The 8,905-nt window shown below is 52.2% G+C and overlaps 1 pseudogene; it reads right to left on the minus strand.

The window, feature by feature from the left end:
• Positions 1 to 262: 262 nt before the first annotated feature.
• Positions 263 to 1,235, minus strand: LOC118992931 (peroxiredoxin-2-like; annotated as a pseudogene).
• Positions 1,236 to 8,905: the final 7,670 nt, after the last annotated feature.

The raw sequence follows: 8,905 nt of genomic DNA on the forward strand, positions 1-8,905 counted from the left end.
CCCCATCCTGCCCGATGCCATCTCAGTGCCCTTTGGGCACAGTCCCTGATATCACCGTGCTGTCAGTTTAAGTGGACTGCAGCCAAACTTGCTATGTGAGGTCAGCCAAACTTCACTTCATAGTTTCCACTCCGCTTTGCAGATTCAGGTCTGTTCTTTGGCTGGTTCCAAGTCAGCAAATTAGTTCTTTCTTTCTTTCTCTCTCTCTCTCTCTCCCTCTCTCCATCTCTCCCTCTCTCCCTCTCTCTCCTCCCTCCCTTCCTTCTTTTCTTCTCTGTCCCTAATACTTTATTGGTCACCTCTAGGCCTGTGCCTGGTTGGGTGGCTCCAGGGATGGGTCTCCATTCACCAGTCAGCTGGGAATATGAAAAGGCGTAGGACTAGCCATTTGGGGTCACAGACTGTGGAATATGAAGGGGCAGATCTGGCCTTTCCTGGGCCAGCACGCTGCACCCAGGTGGGGGCCAAGAGCCCAAGCTTGGTGCTTGTTTGTCAGCCTGGTTGTGTTTGGAGAAGTATTCCTTGCTGTCATGCACACTGGGCTTGATCGTGTCACTGCCTGGCTTCCGGCCAGCGGGACAGATCATCTGATGAGATTCCGCATGCTCATCTGTGCACTGAAAGGCCTGGACCAGCCGGAGAGGAGAGCCACATCCATGGAGTGCCCCTCGGGCAAATCATTGACGGTGATCTGGCAAAGGACACCCTTGCCATTGATGACAGAGGCCCCTGTAGGCAATCCCCTCATCTTTCTTCAGCACGCCACAATCATGGGACAAGCTTCTCATTACATGAGCCAGCAGGGGGATATTCAGAGGGCCCAAGCTTCCTTCCTTCCTGGGGGTGTTAATCCAAGCCAGGTGGGTGAGCTGCGAGCCTACAGAGACCCCCAGCACCTCGTGGCCCAACTTGTGGAAGTCCTCGGCATGCTTGCTGAAAACGACGATCTCTGTGGGGCACGTAAAAGGCCCAACTTGTGGAAGTCCTCGGCATGCTTGCTGAAAACGACGATCTCTGTGGGGCACGTAAAAGTGAAGTACAACGGGTAGAAAAAAGAGGATCACGTATTTCCCTCTGTGATCTGAAAGCTCCACCTCCTTGAAGGACCCATGCTTCACGGGGGTGGCCTGGAAGTCTGGGGCGGGCTTTCTGCTGTGAGTGTTTCCGGAGGCCGTGACTGACAGCTGCGAGGGGGAGGGTGGGATGCACAGAGAAGCAGACTGGCTGAATTGCATTCTGAAACCAGTATGTTTTCTTTTCTAACAAGAAAAAATTAGTTTACCCACAAAAGGATAGAGAAATAAATTAGAATTCTATCTTAATTAAGGAAAGGAGGACAAGGGGGGAGGCACTGATTTACACACAGAACAGTTCACTTTATGCAGGGTGCTGGTTTGTGGTTATACTTTAAAAATGAGTTAGCAAACCCTTTGGCCACTGGGATGGCTATGGGGCACACGCTTGCCTGATGGAAATGCCCATGACATTCACTTGGCTGCCCTGCACTAGGTCCTGGTCTCAATAAATTAGAAAGCAGATGAACATATGTAAAACTGATGTTTTATTGAACCTAACTTATTTTTGAGTCTTGGACATAATCAACAATGTCAATTATCAATGTTTTGCAGATGGTAGAAGGATGGGCTAGGGTGAAATTCTGGGAAAGGAAGATTGGATTCTGGTGCATGTTTGTCACAACAAAAGTAGTTGGCTGGGGAGTCTTGTTGGGCTGCTCAGCTGGGTCTAGTCTCCGATGTCTCTTTCTCCACCTCACACACGCGCCCTCAGTTCTTCTTCCACCCCATCCCTCTCTGATTTCCTCTCTAATCCTACAGACTGACCACTTTCAGAAGTGGTACAACAGCCCTCTGGTCCCGTTTCTCCCGGGCAAACTGAACAGGTAACAACATTCCTCTGACCCGGGCTTCTGCACTTGGTGAGCACACGCAGACCCCCTCGGGCCCCCTCGGCTATCACGGACACACCTCAGCTCCTCAACGTCCCCTGTGACCCGTCAGCTTCCTCCACGCTCTGGCTGTGTCTCACAACTCCCCTCAGCGGAACCCCTACTTCCTGCCCCACCACCTGCCTTCACTGTTTCCAGCTCCAGGCTTCCCCAGGTGCCTTCATCTTCCCCTTTACCAATCAACATCCTTCACCCCTTTTGAAACCCTTCATATTTTACCCCTAATATAATTCTACTTGGGATTAAACTAGCTGTTCATCGGCCCGCCTGCCTGTCTCATCTAGTTTCAAAGAAAAAACAGAGCTGGACAGTGAAGTGATAAAAACAGGTTTTGTTCAATAGGAGAAAAGAGACATTGGGACAGAACCGAGCTCAACTCCAAACACAGCCTGGGCAAGTGGGAACTTACAGGACGGAGCGGGTGAGGTCAATGGAGGCCAAATCACTAAGGAAACAATGGGGTTGGGGCGGGGAGTGGGGTAAAGCAGACCCGAAGGTTGCTGCTGAAGGCAGGCTGGGGTGGGGGCCAAACGTCACCTGGGCTGGGGTGGGTGAAGAACTCGATTAGATAAGGAGGGTGGTTAGATGCAGGGGATGGGGGAGTCTGGCTAAACCAACCCAGCAGGATTCCTGTGAAAACTGGACAGTGTGGAGAGGAACACGGAAGCCCAAAGTGGAGGCCTTGTGGGCAAGTCCAGGGGAGCCTGGGTAGACTCTGGTCAAGGGTAGACTCTGGGTAGACCCTGTCACTAGGCTGTGAGCTCCCAAAGGTCAGGGACTATGTTCCACTCTTCTGTACCCACCCCAAGCCAAACCCAGTACCCCCGCTATGATTCCAGGAGAGCAGGCTGTGACTCGTCGTCCCCTGGCCTAATGGCTCTGGATTTCATGTCCCCAGCGGGGCTGTTGTAGCAGCCCACCCCTCCGCCAGGCCCTCATGCAGCTCCCTCCAGATGGGCGCCACCGCATGCTGGCCTTGTGGCTGGTGTGGCCAGGGCTGCAGGTCCGTAGGGAATTCTGGCTGAGGTGAGGGAATGACTGCTCACTCATCACCTTGATCACCATCTTGATCAAGAACAGTGAAGCTAAGACACAGGTGGGGGAGAGCTGAGGCCAGAAGGGAAGAGTGTGGAAGGTCCCACGTGGGAGAAGCCGAGATGTTTCCCTAGAGCACAGGAAGGCACAGAAAATTGTGTCCACAGGCACCCACCCTGGGCCTGCAGACGTCTGCATCAGTGTGTGTGGCTCCAATTACAAGTCAGGCTGACCCGTCACAGCAGAAATCAGGAGGGAGCCCTCGTCATCTCATGTGGAAGCGGATTCTGCTTCTGGGGCAGGCGGGGTCGTTCACACACCACTTTGTAGGAAGACCAGCAGAGCTGTTTTATGACTTGAAAGACGAAAAGCTCCAGGTGGCTGTTCTGCAGCAAGTCCTGGGTAATCACAGACCTCCGTCGGGACAGCCTGGACATTACCCAGCCACAACCCCCATAGCACGGGTCCCAGTGGAGTCCCCGCACCGTGCCCCTGGGCGATGGTAATGAAGGCAGTAGCAATGATAACACAGCTGACCCTTGAAGAATGCGGGCATGAACTCACACGCAATTTTTTCAGCAAATATCTGTACCATTTTCGACCACAGCTGGCAGTCTGCAGATGCAGAAGGCCGATGATCTGCATTGGTCTCTGCATCGTATTCAGGGGACTTGAGCACCGTGATTTTGGTGTCTGCAGGAGGCCTGAAGCAGACATTGAGGGAAAACTTAAGTTTTGGGGGAGTCAAAAATCGCACATGGATTTCCAATTTCCTGGGAGGTCAGCACCCCTACCCCCAGTGTTGTTTGGGGGCCAAGTGCACTATCCTGGCAATAACTCGTAAAATAGCTCCCATTTTTTCAGTTCTGCACTGGGCCCATCCCTGCTCTCTTTTCATAAATCACAACGTTAGACCCGAGAACACCATTATAGAAGTAGATACTATTACCCCTACTTTACAGGTGAGGAAACTGAGGCACACAGAAGGTGGGTCACTGGCCACAGGGATGCGGACGGTAAGTGGCAGATACAAAACCTGAGCCCAGCTGCGACTTGGGCCCCAGCTCCGCAAGGTCTCTCTGACCGCAGTGTTGAGCGGGACTCGCACGGAGACCCTGCTGGGCGGGCAGATGAACCCCTACTCCCCGACGCCCAGGAAGAACCTTGCTCGGAGAAGTCACACAAGAGGACTAGCCGCTTCTCCTAACCCAACTCTCCTCCTCCGTGCCTGCCCCTCTGGTGGTGTGGGCTCCGGGAAGCTCCCGTCCGCAGAGGACCTGTCGGAGGGCCGCGCCGTTCTGAACTGGGATGTGCCTTATGCACAAGGAGGGAAGTCTAAAGACCAGGATTTTGCAAGATAGCGAATTGCCGCTGTCCGGCCGCAGCTTATCTAGGGGTCCCTCAGGTGAGAGTAGGCGTCGGCACTGGGTAACAGGCAACTACACAGCTCAAAGGCAGGTGAAGCACTGTTCCGTTTATTGCAAGTACAAGCTGATTTTTTATATTTTCATTTTTTTGGCATAAATTAACATTTACAGGGGTACAGCATGATCAGTTAAGCAGAAAAAATCAATACAAAGGTAACCAGGAAAAGTACGAAAGTTCCCATAGTTTCAATTATGTTAAACAAAAGTTATTTTGACCAGGAAAACCATTAATCAGACAATTTGAAATAGTTCTATGTATACAGTTTGAATGTCTTATTGTTTATTAAAGTTCTCAGAAATTGTCATGGGCAACAGGCACGCTTAGACCGAGCAGAGGTTAGGAAATTCATTATAAGCCTTTGTAATATCTAACTTAGCTATCTATCTTGCTGTCTAAAATGTTTTTTGTATACTGTGGTTCTAACTCCTTGGTAGTAGTTTCTAAGTGCTTACTTTATAATAGTTAACCAGCTTCTTCTGTTTTTATGCCTGTCTAATTCTAACTGATATATATTCCTATTCAAGGTAAAGGAGGGGCTGTTACTCTAACAACTCTTTGACAATCAGGGGCTATTTTCTAAAGGGTTTTTTGCTATTCTATGAGGCAGTTCTGTGGGAATACATATTTTTCCTTGAACTGTTCTTTCTTGGGTGGCTTTCACAGGACAAATAAGTAAAGTATGATGCCTTAATTCAGCCAGGGTGATATTGCTTAGGACTTGAGCCAACTGTTGTTTTTTCTCTGAGAGTGGTCATTAATTCTAGGAGATTCCAAATTATCAGAAGTGTAAAGGTTAGAATACTAAGAAACAGTAAGAATAAAAGCAACACCATATATCCACTAATGCCATGTCCGTCCTGCTGGAAAACGCTTCGGTGAAGCCTTTGTCCCCAAGCTGTGACTGTGTCAGCCAACCTGGTTAGCATTGGACGTGGCAGCAAATGGGTGTCAGACAGAACATCTCTCTGAAGGCTGGTCTGTCAGGGACTTTGGCTGCTGGCTGTGGACAGTGTGAAGGTCAGGTTCGAAGAGTTTGAGAGAAGGGTGACTGGCTCAGCAGCATCCAGCACAGCTTGCTCCGTGTGCCTCAGGACATGCAGTGTGTGTCACTGTCAGCACAGCTCCAGAGGGCCAGTCCTACTTGCAAGGGTCTCCCCAAGGCCCAGTTAGGGGCCCCTGTCCAGACAGCTCTGTGGCCAAAAGGAGAGGGGGCATAAGATCTTCCTGGTATGGACACTGTCATGTCATCACAGAATTTAAGGGCTGGAAGGGCCCAGGCCTTGTCACACTGTCAAGGAGACGGGAGGCCCCGAGGGGCATCCTACAGAGTGCAAGCCTCTGAAGGCACGGGGGTTGAGCATGGGCATGTTCAGCAAGCCTTTGATTGGCAGAAGTGGGCCTGCCTCCACGGCGTTTGCACCTACAGCTCTGCAGTGTTTCACCAGGAGCTCGCCCACCACCCTGGATCTAGAGCCAGTGGAGACCATGTGGAGCCAGCTGACCCTGCAGGCTCATGCCGCCTTTCCAGAACATCCGGGGGCTCGGGCCGGATGAGGTTTATCTGGTATTGACGATGGTGTGCTTGAACTGGGTGACTATTCAGAGAAATGGCTTTGGTGTGACCACCACCCAGGCTGTTAGTTTCCAGTCTTGTCCCCCCACTGACTTGTTAGGTTTGATTCTTTCCTCTCTTGCTGGTATTCTGTCCACTTGAGAGGGAATCACAGGACTCCAGCTCCCGGCCCTGAGGGAGCCTCTCACCTGTTATCCACCTTGACTCCTGGCNGCTGGTAGTCTGTCCACTTGAGAGGAAACCACAGGACTCCAGCTCCCGGCCCTGAGGGAGCCTCTCACCTGTCATCCACCTTGACTCCCTGGTAGCAGATACTGCCAGGGCTGGCGTGGCACCTGCCTACATCAGGTGGCCTGTTCAACTGAATTAAACCTCGGGCTCAGATTCCAGCTGGCTCTGAGCTTGGGTTTGGTGCCTCTCCTGCTCTGGCACTCCCCCCATGGCCTCGTTCCTCCTCCTGGTTCCCACCTTGAAGGCACAGCCAGATACCGAGGGTGACTCAGGGGGTCACCCCATTCCTGCCACCCTTTTTGAGCCTTCTCAGAGCCTTCTCAGTGCTGAAGAGCAAAACAGAGCAGGGCCCAGGGACCTGGGGCTCAGCTAGTCACAGACTTTCAAAGGTCAACTAGGGTTTGCTGTCGTGCCAAAGCCGGGCTATTATTACACAAAGTAGGAAAATGTAAGGCAGTGGGTAGGGAGGGGAGAGAAGAAGACAGAAGGTTAGTGAATGTTCATTAAAAATAAATGTATGGCTCTAGGTCAGTTAGGACCAAGTCTTCCTCTGGTCCTGCCTGAGCCGCGCACAGAGCCCACACACCCCCTCCAGCTCAACTTTCCTGTGAGACCAGCTCCACTGATAACCTAGGATGTTCCGGATTCCAGCAGGAAGTCCACAGGCAGCCGTTCTACCACCAGCCGGGTGCTTCCCCTACAACCGGGCGTTCTGGTGAAGGGACGCTGGAGCGCTTTTCCAGATGGCGGGGCAGCTGCTGGCAGGGCAGCTGCTGGCAGGGCGCGGGCTCTGAAGCGGCACTTCCACCCCGCCCTTTCCCTCCGACGCGGGCACAGCCTTTTACTGCGTCCACGTGGGGAGCATCGAAGAGCCTGCCCTGAAATCTACCTGAGACAAAGTTTTGGCCTGGGTTCTGAGTTATTCGTGGAAAGTTACGAAAACGTGAGGTTTGGGCATCTATCTGCCCTGGAGGATGTTTGGAGACCTTCCCCGCCCCCCACCCCTCCGCCACCCCCGTGACCACTGAACGGACAGGGCGAATGTCTTCAGTGGCTGCTCTGTGCCAGGTGAGGATCCTGGTCTAACTTCCAGTACTTCCTAGAAGCCCTGATACAAATGAGGAAATTCAAGGCCAGAGAGACAGTTGACTTGTCTCAGGTCACACGGGGAGAAAGCAGCAAGGTCAGGTCAAGGTCAAGGCTGCCCAGGTCAGCCCCTTCCTGCTCCTGCAGAGATGGGGAGGCTGCCCACTGGGCCTGTTTCACAGTGACTTCAGAAGTCCCCCTCTTGAGACCTCACACCTGGAGTTTACCCTGGAATAACGGGTTCTGCTGACCTCCTGGAGAAGCTGAGGAATCAAAATACATGGAGGGCACCGGGTCTGTGCACATGCACAGCTCCCATGGGGACAGCAGATCGAGCTGTTTCTCTCTCAGATGCATCGCCCAGGCAGCTCCCTGACCTGTCCGCTGTGCTGGTCTGACAGCAGCAATATGTCCCAGGGGACTCATCAGCACTAAGTACGTAGGTCACTCCATGGGCTGGGGAAGCTGGGATTGGCCTGGGAGAGTGGTTGGGAATGGAGACCCTTGGACCGGGCCTCTCTGAACCCCTCCCCCCCCAAAGAGAAACCCAGCCCCTCTGCTGGACACGGTCCCTGCGCACCCCCAGGCAGAGGACCTGGGCTCACTGTGGACCCAGAATCACCTCCCCAAGAGTGCTGAGTGCGGGGCTCATTCTTCTCTCTTCAGAGGGCATTTCACATCCTCAAGTTCTATCTCTGAAGGGAGTGGGGGCTGAGAGACTCAGCCTTTCCCCAAGTCTCAACTAAAACAAAAGCAAAGTGCAGCCTTGAATGGGGGTGCATTCCCCTGCCCCCTTCTTTTAAAATAATCATTTTCTTCCTAAACAAAGTTCATTTACCCTTTGGCTCCTTGTGTTCTCAGAAGCACAGAGCTCAAAGCTCTCTGTGCAACTGGAAGCTCGGCACCTCTTGGACTGGTAGATACGGCAGCTTTAAAACGCTAAAGAGCGGAAGACAGACCAACTGTGGCGAGAGAGCGCAAACACACCCGCACAGTCGCACAGAGCAGGCTCCTCCTGAGACTACAGACTTCGGTTGCTGCCTGAGCTGGGGGGCGGCCGGTGCAGGCTGGGCGAGGGGGGAGCACAGCCCGGAGCAGCCCCTCTGCCTCAGGTAGCTGTGCCCCAGAGCAGACGAGCCACCGCAGAGTCCACTCTAGGCCTGGTGTGGGTGTCTCTAAGCTCTGCCAACATGTCACTGGAAATGTCCCAGGATAAGAGGAGCAGCTTTATTCTTCTCCTCTAATGGGGGCTCCTCTCCCTACCCCCACACTTTGGGAGCGGGTGAAATTCACCAGCCAGACAACTGGGACGTTTTGCAAAATAGAAAGGGATCACTACATAATTTGATATGCATATTTGAGGAAGTTTTCTTATGAAAAATAGATACTTTGAACACACCTCCAACCACACACACATATATTGTTTTTATGAGAGCCAATTAACAAATGCTAATTCATTCAGGCATATCTCCACTGAATTACTGTTTCATTTAATTGCAGGGGAATTTTCCATTACTAAACTCTCCCTTGCTGATTTTTTTGCATTATTTATATATTTTTCAGTTTCACTAATAGTGAGGTTGGTA

This window comes from Sturnira hondurensis, unplaced genomic scaffold (genome assembly GCF_014824575.4).
Source record: "Sturnira hondurensis isolate 20B ecotype Veracruz unplaced genomic scaffold, ASM1482457v3 Scaffold0008480, whole genome shotgun sequence".
Taxonomy (NCBI): domain Eukaryota; kingdom Metazoa; phylum Chordata; class Mammalia; order Chiroptera; family Phyllostomidae; genus Sturnira; species Sturnira hondurensis.